The sequence below is a fragment of the Eschrichtius robustus genome, chromosome 2 (genome assembly GCF_028021215.1).
Source record: "Eschrichtius robustus isolate mEscRob2 chromosome 2, mEscRob2.pri, whole genome shotgun sequence".
In the NCBI taxonomy this organism is placed as follows: Eukaryota; Metazoa; Chordata; class Mammalia; order Artiodactyla; family Eschrichtiidae; genus Eschrichtius; species Eschrichtius robustus.
In genome coordinates, this window is record NC_090825.1 from 81146710 (window position 1) to 81166460 (window position 19751).

General features: G+C 34.3%; 1 long non-coding RNA gene across 2 annotated transcripts in view; it reads right to left on the reverse strand.

Annotated features, from left to right (window-relative positions):
• Positions 1-8309: 8309 nt before the first annotated feature.
• The window catches only part of LOC137759448 (uncharacterized), a 185165-nt gene continuing 173723 nt past the window's right edge, over positions 8310-19751 (reverse strand). For both annotated transcript variants that reach the window (XR_011073102.1, XR_011073101.1), the window contains one exon: positions 8310-13632. This is a non-coding gene — a long non-coding RNA (uncharacterized lncRNA). The remainder of the gene's footprint in view (positions 13633-19751) is intronic.

Genomic DNA, 19751 nt, shown 5'->3' on the forward strand with positions numbered 1-19751 from the left:
CAAACACATGGAGGCTAAACAATGTTCAACTAAACAACCAATGGATCACTGAAGAAATCAGAGAGGAAATATAAAAATATCTAGAGACAAATGAAAATGAGAACAAAACAATCCACAACCTATGGAATCTGGCAAAACAATTCTAAGAGGGAAGTTTATAGAAATACAAGCTTACCTCAAGAAACTAGAAAAATCTCAAATAAACAACTTAACCTTACACGTAAAGCAACTAGAGACAGAAGGACAAACAAAACCCAGAGTTAGTAGAAGAAGAGAAATCATAAAGATCAGAGTAGAAAAAAATGAAATAGAGACAAAGAAATCAGTAGAAAAGATCAATGAAACTAATAGCTAATTCTTTGAAAAGATAAACAAAATTGATAAACCTTTCACCAGACTCATCAAGAAAAAAAAAGGGAGAGGGCCCAAATCAATAAAATCAGAAATGAAAAAGGAGAAATTACAAACAACACCACAGAAATACAAAGGATCATAAGAGACTACTAAAAGCACCTATATGCCAGTAAAATGAACAACATAGAAGAAATGGATAAATTCTTAGAAAATCTCCCAAGACTGAACCAGGAAGAAATAGAAAATAAGAACTGACCAATTACAAGTACTAAAATTGAATCTGTGATTTAAAAAACTCTCAACAAACAAAAGTCCAAGACCAGATGGCTTCACAGGTAAATTCTATTAAATTCTATTAACTCTTAAAAAAAAGTTAGTACCTATCTTTCTGAAACTATTCCAAAAAATTGCAGAGGAAGGAAATTCCTTCACTTCTGAACTCATTCTATTGGGCCACCATCACCCTGACACCAAAAGCAGACAAAGATATGAAAAAAAGAAAATTACAGGCCAATATCACTGATGAACATAGATGCAAAAATCCTCAACAAAATAGTAGCAAACCAAATCCAACAATACATTAAAAGGATTAAACACCATGATCAAGTGGGATTTATCCCAGGGATGAAAGGATTTTTCAATATCTGCAAATCAAGCAGTGTGACACACCACATAAACACACTGAAGAATAAAAACCATATGATCATCTCAACAGATGCAGAAAAAGCTTTTGACAAAATTCAACACCCATTCATGATAAAAACTCTGCAGAAAGTGGGCCCAGAAGGAACCAATCTCAACATAATAAAGGCCATATATAACAAACCCACAGCTAACATCATTCTCAATGGTGAAAAGCAGAAAGCATTTCCTCTAAGATCAGGAACAAGACAAGGATGTCCACTCTTGCCACTTTTATTCAACATAGTTTTGGAAGTCCTGTCCATGGCAATCAGAGAAAAAAAGAAAAAGAAATCCAAATTGGAAAAGAAGAAGTAAAACTGTCATTGTTTGCAGATGACATGATACTGTACATAGAAAATCCTAAAGATGCTACTAGAAAATTACTAGAGCTCATCAATGAATTCAGTAAAGTTGCAGGATGCAAAATTAATACACAGAAATCTCTTGTATTTGTACGCACTAATAACTAGGATCAGAAAGAGAAATTAAGGAAACAATCCCATTTACCATCACAACAAAAAGCATAAAATACCTAGGAATAAACCTATCTAAAGAGGCAAAAAACATGTACTCCAAAAACTATAAGATGCTGATGAAAAAAATCATAGAAGACACAAACAGATGGAAAAATACACTATGTTCTTGGATTGGAAGAATCAATATTGTCAAAATGACTATACTACCCAAGGCAATCTACAGACTCAGTACAATCCCTACCAATCTACCAATGGCATTTTTCACAGAAGAAAAAAATTTTTTTAATTTGTATGGAAACACAAAAGACCCTGACTAGCCAAAGCAATCCTGAGTAAGAAAAATGGAGCTGGAGGAATCAGGCTCCTGACTTCAGACTATACTGCAAAGGTACAGTCATCAAAACAGTATGGTACTGGCACCAAAACAGAAATACAGATCAATGAAACAGGATAGAAAGACTAGAAATAAACCCACACACATATGGCAAGTTATCTGTGACAAAGGAGGCAAGACTATAAAATGGAAAAAAGATAGTCTCTTCAATAAGTGGTGCTGGGAAAACTGGACAGATACATGTAAAAGAATGAGATTAGAACATTCTCTAACACCATGCATAAAAACAAACTCAAAATGGGTTAAAGACCTAAATGTAAGACCAGATACTCTAAAACTCCAAGAGGAAAACATAGGCAAGACATTCTTTGACATAAATTGCAGAAATATCTTTTTGGATCCATCTCCTAGCGTAAGGGAAAAAAATCACAAACAAACAAATGTGACCTCATTAAACTTAAAAGCTTTTGCATAGCAAAGGGAACCATAGCAAAACAAAAAGACAACCTACAGAGTAGGAGAAAATATTTGGAAACAATGCAACTGACAAGGGGTCAATTTCTAAAATATTCAAACAGCTCATATAGCTCAATATCAAAAAAAAAAAACCCAATCAAAAAATGTACAGAAGATCTAAATAGACATTTCTCCAAAGAAGACATACAGATTGCCAAAAAGCATATGGAAAGATGCTTAACATTGCTAATCATTAGAGAAATGCAAATCAAAACTGCAATGAGGTATCACCTCACACTGGTCAGAATGGCGATCAACAAAAAGTCTGCAAATAATAAACACTGGAGAGGGAAAGGGAGGAAAGGGAATCATCCTCCACTGTTGGTGCGAATGTAAATTGATACAGCCACTATGGAGAACAGTATGGAGGTTCCTTAAAAAACTAAAAATAGAGCTACCATATGATTCACCAATCCCACTCCTGGGCATATATCCTGGGAAAACCACAATTTGAAAAGATGCATGCACCCTGATGTTCACTGCAGCAGTATTTACAACAGCCAAGACATGGAAGCAACCTAAATGTCCATCAACAGATGAATGGATAAAGAAGATGTGGTATATTTGTACAATGGAATAGTACTCGACCATAAAAACAGAATGAAATAATGCCATTTGCAGCAATATCATATGACATCACTTATATGTAGAATTTAAAAAGAAAAGACACAAATGACTGTATCTCCAAAACAGAAATAAAATCACAGATACAGAAAACAAATTTATGGTTATCAAAGGGGAAAGCGGGTAGTGGGAGGGATAAATTAGGAGGCTGGGATTAACATATACACACTACTATGTATAAAGTAGATAACCCACAAGGATCTACTCTATAGAATAAGGAAACATAGTGAATATTTTGTAATAATGTATAAGGGAAAATAATCTGAAAAAGATTCTTATTATATTATTCTTCATATATATATATATATATATATATATATTGCTGTGCTGTACACCTGAAACTTACATAATATGTAATCAACTGTATTTCAATAAAAAATTTAAGACAGTATTTTTAAATGCTTGATATAATTTCTATCATTTTAAATTTGTTGAGACTTGTATTGTGTCTCAACATGTGATCTATCCTGGAGAATGTTCCATGTGCACTTGAGAAGAATGTGTATTCTGCTCTTTGGCTGTTTGAGTGCTCTGTATATATCTCTTAAGGTCATCTAATATAATGTGTCATTTAAGGCCAGTGTTTTCTTATTGATTTTCTGTCTGGATGACCCATCCACTGATGTAAGGAGTGTTAAATTCTCTTACTATTATTGTATTTACTGTCAAGATCTCCCTTTATTTCTGTTATGTATTTAGGTGCTCCTATGTTGGCTGCACAGATATTTACAAGTGTGTTACATCTCTTGTTGGATTGATCCCTTCATCATTAAACCCCTTTAACATTTCTTGTAAGGCTAGTTTGCAGTGATGAACTCCTCTAGCTTTTGCCTGTCTGGGAAACTCTTTCTCTCTCCTTCAATTCTGAATGATAACCTTGCTAGGTAGAGTATTCTTGGTTGTAAGTTCTTCTCTTTCAGTAGTTTGATTATATTCTGCCAGTCCTTTTGGGACAATAAGGTTTCTGTTGAAAAATAAGCTGATAGTCTTATGGGGGTTCCTTTGTACATAACTGTTTCTCTTACTGCTTTTAAGATTCACTTCTTGTCATTAACTTTTGACATTTTAATCATAATGTACTTTAGTATGGGTCTCTTTCGGTTCATCTTGTTTGGGACTCTGTGTTACCTGGACTTGGATGTCAGTTTCCTTCATCAGATTAGGAAAGTTTTCATTCTTCAGATAGGTTTTCTGGCCCTTTCTCTCTCTCTCTTCTTCCAGGACCTCTATAATGCAAGTGTTAGTACACTTGACATTGTCCCAGAGGTCTCTTAAATATCCTAATTTTTTTCTTATTCTTTTTCTTTTTGCTATTCCAATTGGGTGATTTCCACGACACTGTTTTCCAGATCACTGCTCTGTTCTGCATGCTTTGATCTGCTGTTGATTCCCTCTAGTGTATTTTTCATTTTAGTTATTGTATTCTTCAGTTTTGATTTTTTAAAATATTTTCTATCTCTTGTTGATGTTCTAAGTTCATCTATTCTTTTCCCAAGTTCAGTAAGCATTTTTATGACAATTACTTTGAACTCTTTATGTTGCTGTTCAGTTCTTTTTGTTGTTGTTTCCGTTCATTTTGTTCAGTTCTTTTTCTGAGCTTTTGTCTTGTTCTTTCATCTGTAAAGTATTCCTTTGTCTCCTAATTTTGCATAACTCTCTTTTTTGTTTCTCTGCATTAGGTAAATCAGCTATGTCTCCCAGTCTTGAAAAAAGGGCCTTAAGTAGAAGGTGTTTTGTGGGGCTCAGTGGCACAATACCTCCTGGTCACCAGCACCAGGTGCTCCAGGGGTATCTCCTCTGTGGGCTGTGTACACCCTGCTATTGTGGTTTGACCTTGATTGCTGCAGATGTGCTGCTGTGTTGGGCTGGCCCTCAGGTGAGCTGGCTGCAGTGCCTGGCCATGACTGCTGTGTGTGTGCTGGTGGGTGGGGCTGCCTCCCAGCCTGGCTGACTGAGAGGTCTGGCTACAACTGCTAGGGGTACATTTCTTGCCCCCCTGAAGTGGGATGTGCTTTGGAAGGGCGCTGGTGCTCCCTGGTTACTTGCTGGTTGGGACGTGGCAGGAGACACTTTGGAGGGGTATTGGGCAGAATGGCTGCTGCGTGGTGTGCGAGCCACGTTGGAGGGGTTGGCTGGGGCAGGCTGGTTGTCAGCTGCTGTTCCTTAAGGGAACATCGAGGTGGGGTGCGTGGCGTTAGGTTGCTGGAGAGTGACATAATTGGTAGAAAGAGAGTAAAAACAAAATAGGGCCTACCAGCACTTCTGTCCCCAGAGAAAGTACCACCAGTTCCCTGTCCCTCTAGCACACAACCTAAAATTAGTCAATGAATCTCCTTCTCGTAAGACCCAGGCACTTTTCAAGCTGTTGCCTCTGAGCTGGGACTTGGAGTGAGTGAGCATGTGCATGAGTCCTTCAAGAAGAATCTCAGTTTTCTATGGCCCTCTGGTTCTCCTGACATAAGCCCTGGTTTTCAAAGTTAGCTATTATGGAGGCTCATCTTCTCAGTGAAGTGCCCTCAGGTTGGGAAGCCTGTGGTGGGGCTGAGACCCCTTGCTCCTCAGGGGGCCTCTGCAGTTGTGATATCCTTCCTGTGCTGTGGGTCGTCACACCAGGTACGTGGGTTCTGACTAGATCATGTCTCTCCTTCTCCTGCCAGTCTTGATGTGGCCTTTTCTTTATATTCTTAGTTGTAGAAAATCTTTTCTGCTAGTCTTCAGGTCATTCTCAAAGATAGTTGTTATATATGTAGTTGTAGTTTTGCTGTATCCATTGGAGGAGGTGAGCTCAGGATCTTCTTACTCTGCCATCTTGATCCCTAATTAAGTGTATTTTTTAAGGCAAAAATTCCTCAAAGGGTCACTCAAGTACATATTTTTTAAAATAAAGCACTTAAAATCATCTGTTATTTTAATTTTTATTATTTGCATATTTTTAAGATAATTATACATTTACCCTGAAATTTTAAATTTTTATCATTAAATCTAAGTATTCAATTAAAGCACTAGTTAAATATTCATGGTGAAGAATTAGGTTACACACACCATCCTTAACTATTATTACAAATTGTTTTTGTTAATAAAGCCAATTAAACCAGCCCAATGAAACCCAGATAAAGAGAAATTCATTTAAATTCAATTATATACAATATTTAATGGTCTGTTTATTATGCTGAGCAATAAGCTAAATCATATCTAGAGTAAAGGAGTCATTATTACAAAAGTCAGAGTCATCATTTTTTAGGCCAGTACCTTTCATTTTAGCAATGAAAAATATTTATATTATATATAATTTTATATTAATGTAATCATTTGAGAAAGAACATAGGTTTATTATATAACTATCATCACATCTATTGATATTAGATACAATATGAAAGAAAGAATGGTAGGCTGTGAGTCTAGAAAGTTCATTTCAATAACTCCAGAAGAAAATCAGTGTTTGACTTTGGACAAGACTCTGATTTTCTGTTGACTCAGTTTCCTCATATATAAATACATGTCTGTTCTATCTACCTTACATATGAGTTGTTTTCAAATAACAATTCAAAGTTTTAATCAGGATACTTGACGGCAATATGAAGTACTTACTGCCAGAAGATCTTTTTCCAGTATTGTGTGACTAGGCAATTCTCCTCTGAATCAATATGCTCCTGGTATTTTCAGAACTTGGGTACAAGTATTTACACTTTGCATTAAATACTTTTTCATGTTAGATATTTGTTTAGCTTCTAGTCTTCCTGCTAGTTCTCACATGATCAACACCTAGCATCAGTTGAGTGGCAAATCTAATCTCATTGGGTGACAAAACAACCAATCAATCCAATTGTTGGATTAAACTTTATCCTCATAATATGTGAATATTAGCATTCACTAAGGGGGTGGATGAAAAATATTTTCTCTTGATTCACAAAATTTAACTCAATTTTTGAAGTAGAAAAGAATTTTATTTCGTGTCTAAGAAAATTAAGACAAAATAATGAAGTATATGCTAGATTATCCCTTTCTAGGTCCCATTTTCTAGGCAAGCAGGTACACTCAAAAAAATGAGAGACCTCAGAGTTAATAACATTCCCCTTTATTGATTTTTCCTAACCATTAATATTCACAACTTTTCAAAAGTATGTACTTAACATACACCTCAAATAAATTAAACCTTCAACTATGTACTTTTTTCTGCATGTTGAAATTACTTGAGAATCCAGTAGAATCTCCTGGATCCCTGATCATTTTTCTTGTGCACGTTATACGCAAAATGCTCATTCAGCATTTTGTATTCACTTTTTTATTAAACCTACAAAATAACCCTATGACATAACTGCTCTTATTTTATACCCAATATATAGATGAGAGTTACAGAGACTATGAAACCTAGCCTAGGTTAAAGAGCTAATAAGTGTTAGGGTTGGAGTGTAAATTTCACATAAACATGGCTTTAAACACTACATAACTCACATTACCTCAAAAGACTCAATTACACACAGTGAAATTATTTCATTGTCAACAAATAACACACCAAAATATAATTTTTACAAATACATAATATTTAATTCCATAGATACACAAACATTCATTTCATCAGCCTGGTATTACAGAATAACTTTCAAGTTGTTTTATATCTTTCCTTATAAATGGCACTGTCATCCTTGAACTTAAATCTTTATACACACCTTAATTATATCATTAAAATAACTTTATAGAAGTGGATATCCTTTATAGAAGGTATGCACTCATTTGAATTTTTAACACACACACACACACACACAATCAAATTTACCTGCAGTGAAAAACTACATTGCCAAGCATTATACCACGAAGTGTATTTTCCCATGCTCTTGCCATGTCTGCATATTGTACATGTTTCTGGGTAATAAACTTAACTACAATGTGCACATATATGTTGAATGTTATATATATACATATGTATACATAACAAATATATATATATGTTATGTATATATATATATTTGTGTATATGTGTGGAGAGGGAGGCATAGAGAGAGATAGACAAAGAGGGTATATATTTATGCAATAAATATATTTGTAGGTTTGATAGTGAAAAATATACTGCAGAAATGTTGTTCCATCAGATACTACATGGTAGCTCTCAGTGTAGTTGAAGACGGAACATTGTATTTTTGTGTGTGTGCTTATTCACTTATTTATTTTTTTAATACACCTTTATTGGAGTATAATTGCTTTACAACACTGTGTTAGTTTCTGTTGCACAACAATGTGAATCAGCCATATGCATACATATATCCGCATATCCCCTCCCTCTTGAGCCTCCCTCCCACCCTCCCTATCCCACCTCTCTGGGTCATTGCAAAGCACCGAGCTGATCTCCCTGTGCTATGTATGCTGCTGCTTCCCACAGCTATCTATTTTACATTTGGTAGTGTATATATGTCGATGCTACTCTCACTTCGTTCCAGCTTCCCCCTCCCCCACCGTGTCCTCAAGTCCATTCTCTATGTCTACTTCTTTATTCCTGTCCTGCCACTACGTTCATCAGTACCATTTTTTTTTTTAAGACTCCATATATATGTGTTAGCATACGGTATTTGTTTTTCTCTTTCTGACTTACTTCACTCTGTATGACAGACTCTAGGTCCATCCACCTCACTACAAATAACTCAATTTCATTTCTTTTTATGGCTGAGCAATATTCCATTGTATATATGTGCCACATCTTCTTTATCCATTCATCCAATGATGGACATTTAGGTTGCTTCCATGTCTTGGCTATTGTAAATAGTGCTGCAATGAACATTGTGGTCCATGCCTCTTTTTGAATTATGGTTTTCTCAGGGTATATGCCCAGTAGTGGGATTGCTGGGTCGTATGGTAGTTCTACTTTTAGTTTTTTAAGGAACCTCCATACTTTTCTCCATAGTGGTTGTATCAATTTACATTCCCACCAACAGTGCAGGAGGGTTCCCTTTTCTCCACACCCTCTCCAGCATTTATTGTCTGTAGATTTTTTGATGATGGCCATTCTGACCGGTGTGAGGTGACACCTCATTGTAGTTTTGATTCACATTTCTCTAATAATTAGAGATGTTGAGCATCTTTTCATTTGCTTCTTGGCCATCTGTATGTCTTCTTTGATGAAATGGCTATTTAGGTCTTCTGCCCATTTTTTAATTGGGTTACTTGTTTTTTTGATACTGAGCTCCATGAACTGTTTGTATGTTTTGGAGATAAATCCTTTGTCCATTGTTTCATTTGCAAATATTTTCCCCCATTCTGAGGGTTGTCTTTTCATCCTGTTTATGGTTTCCTTTGCTGTGCAAAAGCTTTTAAGTTTAATTAGGTCCCATTTGTTTATTTTTGTTTTTATTTTCATTACTCTAGGAGGTGGGTCAAAAAAAGATCTTCCTGTGGTTTATGCCAAAGAGTGTTTTTCCTATGTTTTCCTCTAAGAGTTCCATCAGATACTACATGGTAGGTCTCAGTGTAGTTGAAGAGGTAACATTATATTTTAGAGTTGTATACAAAGTGAGTTCATATGCTAGAGTATGATAAGATAACAATACATATGGCAACAAGAAGCAAAATTAGAAGTAAATAATAATTATATTTTATCTAAATAAATGTACTAAATATCTCAATTTGCCCTTATGTTTTCTGCCAAAGGAGGCAGGCAGACCCATATGTACTAATCAATGGTTACCTTTGTTCTCTGGCTTTCTTTTGGGCTTGGACAATGGGGAATATCAGGAGACAGAAGGAAGAAATTAGCACCATCATATGTGTTCCCCTGGCTCTCTCACACTGATACTGGCTTAGGGTGACTGAATCCTTCAACTGAAGTTTGCATCATCCTTTCACATGGCCTTCTCAATAGGACTTTCACATTTCAGTTTCCAGAAACCACTTGGACTACTTGGTCTTAATAGTTATAGGCCTATTCAAAATATGTATTTCATATTGGATGAATATTTGTAGCTTGTGATTTTCAAGCAGTTGGTCCATTTCATCTAAGTTGTCAAATGTATGTGTTATTTATATTTGCTATGGTTTAAATATTCGTGTCCCCCCAAAATTCATATGTTGAAAGTCTAACCTCCAGGAGATGGGGCCTTTGGGGGTGATTAGATCATGAGGGCAGAGCCTCAGGGAATGAGATTAGTGACCCTATAAATGAGACCCTAGAAAGATCCCTCATCCCTTCCACCATGTGCAGCCACAGTGAAAAGACAGCTGTCTATGAACCAGAAAGCAGGTTCTCACCAGACACTGAGTCTGCCAGTGCCTTGATCTTGGACCTGTCAGACTCCAGAAGTGTGAGAAATAATTTTCCGTTGTTTACAAACCATGTATTCGGTGGTATTTTGTTAGAACAGTTCCACTGGACTAAGACAATAATATTCCTAATTATCCTTTTGATTTCTGAAGTATCTATGATGATATCCCTTATTTCATTCCTGATACTGGAAATCTGTGTTTCTCTCTCCTTCTCTCTCTCCTCCATCCTGCTTGAGGGGTGGGTCAATTTCATTGATCTTTTCAAAGAACCTGCTCTTTGTTTCAAAGGTTCTCTCTATTGTTTTGCAGTTTTCAATTCCACTGATTTCTATTCTTATCTTTGTTATTTCTTTCTTTTTGCTTGCCTTGGGTTTATTTTGCTCTTCTGTTTCTTAAGATGGGAACTTAGGTTATTGATCTAAGAATTTTCCTCTTTCCTAATGTGAGCATAGAATGCTATAAATTTTCCTCTCACACTCCTTTAGCTATGTCCCACAAATTTTGATATGTTAAAGTTTCATATTAATTGAGTTCCAGGTATCTTCTGATTCCCCTTGAGACTCCTTTTTTGACCCCCCAATTATTTAGAAGTGTGTTGTTCAGTTTCTATGTGTTTGGAAAATTTCCTGTTATTTTTCTTACTGATTTCCAGTATGAATCCACTGGTTAAAGAACACATTTCTGCTTGATTTCAGTTCTTTGAATTTTACTAAGGTTTGTTTTATGGCCCAGGATATGATGTAGGTTGGTATATATTCTCTGATCACTTGAAGAAATGTATCCTTGTGTTGTTGGTTGCAGTGTTCTATAAACGTCCTTTAGATCCTGTTGGTTTCATGGTGCTGTGGAGTTTTATATCGTTGCTGGTTTTCTGTCTAATTATTCTATGCATTGTTGTGAAAGAGGTGGTAAAGCCTCCATTGATAACTGTGGATTTGTCTTATTTTTTTCTTCAGTTCCATCAGTTTTTGCTTCACATATTTTGCACCTCTATTGTTTGGTACATACACATTTAGGATTGCTGTCTTCTTGGTGCATTATCATTATATAATGTCCCACTGTGGCTCTGATTACTCTCTTTGCTCTGAAGTCACTTTGATAATTATATAGCCACTAATACATTTTAAAATTAATATTTTAATTAATAAAATTAATTAATAAAATTAATATTTTCATGTTTGTTATCCTTTTGCTTTCAGCCTGCCTATGTTGTTATATTTAAAATGAGGGCTTTTTTAATAGACAGTAGATAGGTCATAATTTGTCATTCACTTTGCCAATCTGTCTTTTAATCAGTGCATTTTGACCATATATTTTAATGTAATTAATGATACATTAGGGGTTGTGCCAATTTATTTTTGTTTCCTGTTGGTTCTTTTTGTTTGTCTCTGTTTTATTTTCCTGCCTTATTGTGGCAGAAGATTTTTTAGAATTTCATTTTGATTTATCTGTAGTGTATTGAGTGCATCTATTTGTATAGCTTTTTAAAGATTACTCTAGGTATTATTACATATATATATATATATATATATATATATATATATAGTTATAATCTACTGGTGTTACATTTTACCAGTTCTAGTGAAGTACAGAAATTTTATCTTTCTTTACATCCCTTTGCCCTTCCCCATTTTTAGTGCAAATATCTTAAATATTCTCTCCATGTATTTTGAACCATATTAAACAGTGTTTAAATTATTGCTCAAACCATCAAACATAATTTGGAAAGCTCAAGAGATCGAAAACTTACTGCATTTACCTTGATTTTTGCTTCTTCCTTTCCTGATATTCCAAGGTTTCTTCTTTTGTTTTTTCCTTTTTATTTAGAAAAATTTAAAAATTATTCCTTTAGAGTAGGTCTCCTGGAGAAAAACTATTTTCACTGAAAGGGTCATGATTTCCACTTCATTCCTGAAGGGATATTTGCCTTGGGCATAATAGCATTCTAGACGGATTGTCCTTTCCTTTCAGCCCTGAACTATATTGTGCCATTTCCTTCTGGTTTCCCTGGTTTCTGATGAGAAATCCACTGTCTTTCTAATTGTGTTTTCCTCTCTAATGTGTGATTTTTCCCTGGTTGCTTTCAGAATGTGTCTTTGTCTTTAGCTTTCAGAAGTTTCATTATGATGTGTCTTGATATAGATCTGTTTGGTTTTATCATGTTGGGAATTTCTTACCTTCTTGAATCTACAGATTTATCTCTCTTTCCAAATTTGGGATGTTTTCTGCCATTATTTCTTCTAGTACTTTTTCAGACTCTCCTTGTTTCTCCTCTCCTTCTGGGACTCCAAAGACACAGGTCCATGAGGTTCTGTGTTTTTCTTTTCAGTGTATTTTCTCTCTGTTCTTCATCTTGGGTAGTTTCAATTGTTTATCTTCCAGCTCACTGATTCTTCCCCCAATCTCTCTATTATGTTGTTGAGCCCATCCACTGAGCTTTTCTTTTCAATTTTTGTATTTTTCTGTTCTAATATTCTCATTTGACTTTTCCTTATATCTTCTATTTCTTTGCTGAAACTTTTTCCCTAAAACTTTCTATCTTTTCATTTTTTTCAAGGGTGTTGGTAATTGCTTGTTGAAGCATGGCTGCTTTAAAATCTTTGACAGGTAATTCTAACATCTCTGTCATCTCAGTTTGGGCATCCATTTATTATCTTTTTCATTCAGTTTGAGATCTTTCTGATTCTTGGTATGATGAGTGATTTTTTTAATTGAAACCTGAATATTTTAATGTTATGTTCTGAGATTCTGGATCTTTCTTAAGCCTTCTGTTGTAGTTGGCTTTTTCTGATGCTGCCTTGTTACCGCTGGGCACAAACACAAGTCTTTGTTCCGCACTCAACCTCTGCTGATACCCAGTGTAAGGTCTCATTGTTATTGTTGAGTGGAAAAAGATATTCTAGTTTCCCACACGGTCTCTTCTGACACTGTTGTGGGAGTGGTCTCATTATCAATGGCCCACAGTGCACGTCATCACCTTCCACTATCTTTGATATCACTCCTTGGTACTGCCAGGTGGGGTACCCCTGGGGACCAGGATCCCCACAAGTTCTCCAGAGACAATATGAGGGAATGACCTCATAACTGCATGACTGAAACTCTAGCTCTGTACTTAGCCTTCTTTCTACCTGCATGATGGGGGTGTTGGGCACCTTGTTATAGCCTCACAAGGTAGAAGTCTAGGCTTCCCACTTTTCTTTGCTTGGCATGAATGGGGGTGCTAACACAATGTTTTCTGTGGTGTTTGACTAGAGTAGGGCTGTTTCTGTCTAAAAGTTTTCTGTCTTGCTAGCCGGCCCCTTTCTTGATCCCCTTGCTAAAAAGAGCAGGACTTCGGCAGAGAGGTTTTTTGCAGTCACTGGTGTTTCCAGATTGCCAGCTTCTTCCAGGTTAAGTCTTGAATATATGAGCCAGAAAAAAAAAAAAAAAAAAAAAAAAAAAAACAGGAAATTTTATTGTGTTGTTCTTCAAGTTTCTAGCCAGTCCCTCTTCTCTCCACCTTCAAGAGTCTTATGTTTATTTTATAGGTAATATCTAGGGGTTTTAGTTGTGCTTAACATGAGATATAGGGGAAACTTTGAAAAAAAATATTTGGACATATTTCGATTGTTACACAGTTTTATTCTCGAAAATATTTTGTATTAATTGCAAGATCTCTTCAATCTTCAAGCACAGAAAAATAGAAACAAAATATCCTATCTTGTATAACAAATCTTCAATGAATGAGTGTCATTAAGTTTTTAACTCATTTATTAAAAATATTAAATTCATTGCCTTCAAATTATAAGCCCTACAATTTAATTTCAAGAAAAGTATTAACCAAATTTTGACAAAAATTTTTGCATAACTGGAGGATGGAATTAAATTGATTTAGCACACACAATGCAGGATGCATTTCTTCCATTTACATCTGTTATTTTTGTGAAGTAATTTTTTTAGTTATGACAGCCATTAAAACCAGATATAGAACTAACTAAATTTGGACTAAATCTTTGAAAAACTGTACCATAAAATAACAAACAAGTTTTACAAAATGACACATATATCATCATATCTAATCAGGGAAAGAAAGGTCTTTACCGTAATTAAATTAAATTAATTCAAGAAAATGATACTTCACGTATGGCATAATCGTTTTTAATTCCTAATTTTATATATGGTTTATGATGTCTATATTTTATACACTGGTATAATAGTGGCTATATATACATATATAAAAATTTGATATGTGTGTTTGTGTGTGTGAGTGTGCTAAAGCAATTTATTGATAGTAATACGTGAGTAAAAACTTTGGAGACCACTCTATTGTAGGCTGCATGACTTCTGTTTTACCAAGCTCCACAGATCATGTATTTAAACAGTAATATACAGCCTGATAAAAATACATGCTCTAGCAGAGGTACTTGTTCTCAGTTTATATCCAATTTGTAAAAAAAATATGTTCAACTTAACAGCCAATGCACCTTGAAATATGTACATGTGTTTGCTTTATGATCCCAGAGATAAACTGTGTTTAGAAGTCAATAATGCTACATCATTTTTCAAATAGCCACATAAAGCATTTGATAATATGTCAAGACTAGGAAAGAAACTGAAAAGAAAAAAGAATTATTTGACCAACAATTTCTGAATTATGTTTCATCTTTTAATAACATGAAATGGTAGTGCACTCAAAACTAATTCTAATAAATGCTACATTAACAATCCAGTCCTAACAATATCCAATTACTGTTGAACTTATAAAGCGAAAGCTTCAAAAATATAAAACTTCAATGATGTTTTTAAAATTTTAAGTCTGTCCGGTGCAGCCCTAAGCTGTTTTAACACATCATCATGACAGCTACATGACAGACAAAAACCAGGTCCATGTGACCTTACAGTAATCACGAGGCATGTACTGTTCTCATTATGTCTTCAAAGCATTATCAATAGAGAAGACTCTAGTATTAAACATTGATATTGGGTGTTATTTTTGACACCATTTATACTCATCATACCTAAATGTATGAAGAAAAAATTTCTATGTCTATATATGTTAGAATTTTTTGTGTTCTTTTTATGGGTCTGGAAAAATGAGCATATAATCAATTTCTATGATAATGCATTTATGAAAAGAATATTTTGGGCCCATTATTTGGCTAATTATTTGTATTTTATAGTCTCCACTACCAATAAGATTTTCTTAGTGGTAATCTAATAAATTTTCACTCCTACTAAGATAAGATTATATATGTTTTTCCATTCCATAGAAATACATACCAGTGACAGGTTCTGGGTTTATATATTACTTTCACAATAGGAGTCCCCGGATAATCTACATAGCTTGACCCACACTGAGATAATCATTATTGCTTAAAAGTTCATCCTATAACTTAGGTGTAGTCATTCCATAACAGGGAATCATACAGGATAACACTTAATCATTCTTAACAGAGCACTTTATAAGGAATACTTTCTCAATAAATACTAGCCCAATAAAATTATGTGATGAATTACTCAGTCTTCATTCCATCTTTCTACTTACCCTTTCTTTCTTCTATTTCTTGCATTCTTTTTTCTCTCCTATTCTCTCTCTTCCTCCCTTTCTTCCTCCCTCCCTTCCTTTCTCTCTCTCTTTCTTTTCTTTTTTCTTTTTTTCTCTTTCCAGTTGTTTTTTTGACTCAATATACCATGCATTAAGAAAAAGCAAATCTCCAAAGCCTAACTAAATGAAATCATCTTAGTGTTAGTATCATTAAAATTGCCTTTACAGTTGAAAAAGCATAGCTGTCTCTGGAATGTGACTTTAAATCTTTTAATTGTCTAAGTTTCTTAGTACACTGAAGCTATTGAATACTTCAGAGTCTTCCATGGTTCTCCAGGATAACCAGCTGAATGTGCTATAATCAACTTTATGAACAGAGAAAATATATAGCCCAGAAACTGCATCCCTTTATCACACACTCAATAAATATGCTCATCCTATATTGGGATAGCACTGTTTGCTCCCAAGGCAGAAAAATGGTAAACTGAAGTTGCTGCTCTAATCAGACAAAAGCCTATAGGAAGGTTATATTCTATTTAGGTTCTGTCCCTAAGTTGACCATCCTAAGCCCAATCATAGGTTAGAAGTCCTCTCAGGGGCTGTTTCTTTTCTAAGTTGTCCCAAAAATGATGACTCAGCAGAGGAGGAAACTGACCATGAAATTCAACCACATGAACAAAAATCCCTTTAAGAGTTAAAAAGACTAGTCCTTGCAAGATGCCCAGACTTTAATCACTTTTTTTTTTTTTTTAAAACACATTCTCTGAGATTTTAATTTAATTGCAGACAGTTCAATAAAATATCAAATCATGCTAACATGGTGAAATAAGAAAGTGATTGTGTCTCCTTTTGCCCCTCCCATGTTCCTCTTTGCCTCTAGTTTCCAAACTGTGGATTCAATTTGGGATGACAATGAGTACCTTAGTGTTTTTATCTTTCTCATTAACTGACAGGATATAAGCCAAGGTTTGCCAACTAGTGGCCCATAGGTAATGCCTTGTGAGTTATACTCAGTATTAGAAAAATCAAGGAAGTTCACAGATAATGCGCATTTCCAAATTCTTTCAATAACAAAATTGACTGCAGTAGAATGATGGCATGCCCTTTTTAACAAATAAGTAGCTCTTCAATTTGCTATGGTCACCTACACTTACTCCCCTTTCCCCATGTTCTCTAATACTTGGCCATTTCACTTGTTTATTACCATTACCTGCCAGTCTTATGGAAGCATCTGAAACTGAGAGTCCTTATATAAACCAAGGTTAGGCCATTAGGAACTCAGAGTCTATTTACAAAGGAAGGCAGAGAGTTTCCTATATCCATGACAGCTATTTTTAAAAATAAGAACTGTAGTGTTATGTTCTTATGAGAGAGGCCTAACCCTAAAAGTATCGATAGCTGTTAGTAGCTGGCACTATGTTCTATTTTTATAAAATAGAACAGTGACAATATTTAATCTGAACAAAACTTTGAGTGTACATTGCCTTGTGAAACCAACAATGGGTAGAAAAAAAATTTCTGAGGCTTAGCATTTGTCAAGACGTGTCTGGTATTATGGCATTTGTGTTATGCAATAATCGGACAATTTGTAGATGTAAATAGGACATGTATTAAAGTCTAAAGTTTAAGATATTTTAATATCAAAAGCTATAGAAATCTTTTGGCAATTCCACCACAGAGAGTCTTAATAGATTCTGAATATTTTTAAAGACTAGGAAAATGAATATTTGTGGAATTTTCAAACCAGCCACAAGATATCTGAATAGGTATGGGCCACATATTATGTGTGAATGATCAACTTATGCCCCTGGATCTAAATATTATCTATATATTTTTTCATAATATATAGTATTCAGTAAAAATATGATTCACCTCCCTTTTTCATTTTAAAATTGTGTGCTAGATGTATCTAGCATCATAAATCTATCTAGCATCATAAACAACATAAATCTTTCTGTATTTCTGTTTCAATATATCTTATCAATTGAAAAAATTAAATTCTAATTTTAATACCTCCAATTAAATTAAATCAATTTTAAAAGCTTCTACAAAATTTTCAACATCATTGTGGTAAAATGCTACCAAAATAATCCAAAGATCCAGTTAGTTTGATTTCATTATCTGATAATGGTGAATTGAAAAGGAGTTGTAAATTTATAGCAATGCCATAGAACATTCCAAGAGAGGAATTTATTTACGAATCAAAACTAGTGTTAGTATATTTCATGATGTACGGGTTATTCATCCAAATTATTTTGTCTGTAGTCACAGTTATATTAAGATAACTATCTCATATGTTTACAATTTAAGTGAGAGAAAAATGTTAAGATTTTTGCTATGCCTATACCTGGAGATGAATGATCATTGTCACTGCAAACATATCTATTAATATTTTAACTCTTTAATAAATAGAGCTTCTAAATACATGATTATGGATATATACACATTATCTATAAAATATTTTGGCCAAAACACAGTAAGACTTACTATCTGCATTTGTCATCTAACATTCTGGTATAAAGTGAAATTATCTACTCCATTTGAGCTCTGCATATAAATGTATCTTATACTTCCATAACTAGTATGGTATAGTGAATATATTATGATTATAATAACAATGGTATCTTTTAAAAACTCTGTTGTTTTAGACTCATTACTATGTCTACCTCAGCATCAATTTAGCCATCATTTAGTTAAACAGTTCTGTTGGGAAGATATGGGGAAATAATATATGTTTAAATTTCCAGCACAGTGACTGACATAGTTAAACTTTAAAAAAAAGTAACTGCTTTCCATGTTACTTTGTTTTCCTCTCCTATATTTTGCAAATAATTGTTTTCGTTCTTCATTTTGTCTACACAGATGCCATTAGCCAACATTTTTTAGAGCTAATCAAGTTCTCTTCTTTGAATAAACAATAAATTTTCATGATTAAAGCTTTCATAAAGCAAAATGAAATGTTTCAGATTTATGTCATATAATTTTCACGTTTCTTAAAGCTGAAAGAATGCCGTTTTAGCATCGTATTAAAAATAAACACTCTAATGTCAGGCTGTTTGCATTCAAATGCCAGCTCTAACACACTTTAGTCATAACCTTGAGCTTCATGCCCTCTCAAAGTCTCAAATTTTCCTCTATGTAAAATGGTGATAATAATAGTAACTTATTCAAAGTTATTATCAGGAATAAATGTGATAATCCACATAAAAATTTATCAGCACAGTGCCTACAAAATATATCCAATTAAAGTGAAGATCAATTTCTATTATCATTATATTTTGTGCCAGTTTTTGTGCTATAATATTATCAAAGTAAAGTCTCTGCCCTCAAGGAACTTAGTTTGTAAGGCATACAGATAGCAACAAGCAAGTAGAATAGATTTTTATGTTTATCATGATGGGCTTAAGTACAAGAACAATAGAAGAGATATGTAGTCTAGTTTTGACAGTCAAGAAGGAGATAATATGTCTTGGCAAATATATGAAGGATGAAAAATAATTATCCTGGTCAAGGGAAAATCATTTATTTTTCTAACCAGGAGCCCCCTTTTCCCTCACAACTGAAGTATCCCTCTCCGAAAATACCATTTTTGTGGACCTCTGTGACTCGCATCATGATCTGTATGACTGTGATCCATGAGCTATTCTTTTTTCCTCTCCACTGTGACCTAAATACTCCAGGCTGTGGCTATTCCAGAATGAGGAAGACAATTTACCATTTAGTCATATAAGCCCCTGAAATTTTGAAATGTTCATGTTTTTCTTTCTGCTGCTTATCCTAGTATATTAATCTATGAATACACCTAGATTTGAATCCCTGCTTCACTGCATGCTAGCTCTATAATCGTGAGCAAGTTACCTAAACTACTTGGTTCATAATTCCTGTATCTGGATATGGGAATAATAAAGTCTGTGATGAACACAATATATATATATATATATATATATATATATATATATATGAAATGGTTTCTGTCCAAAATCCTGGCTGA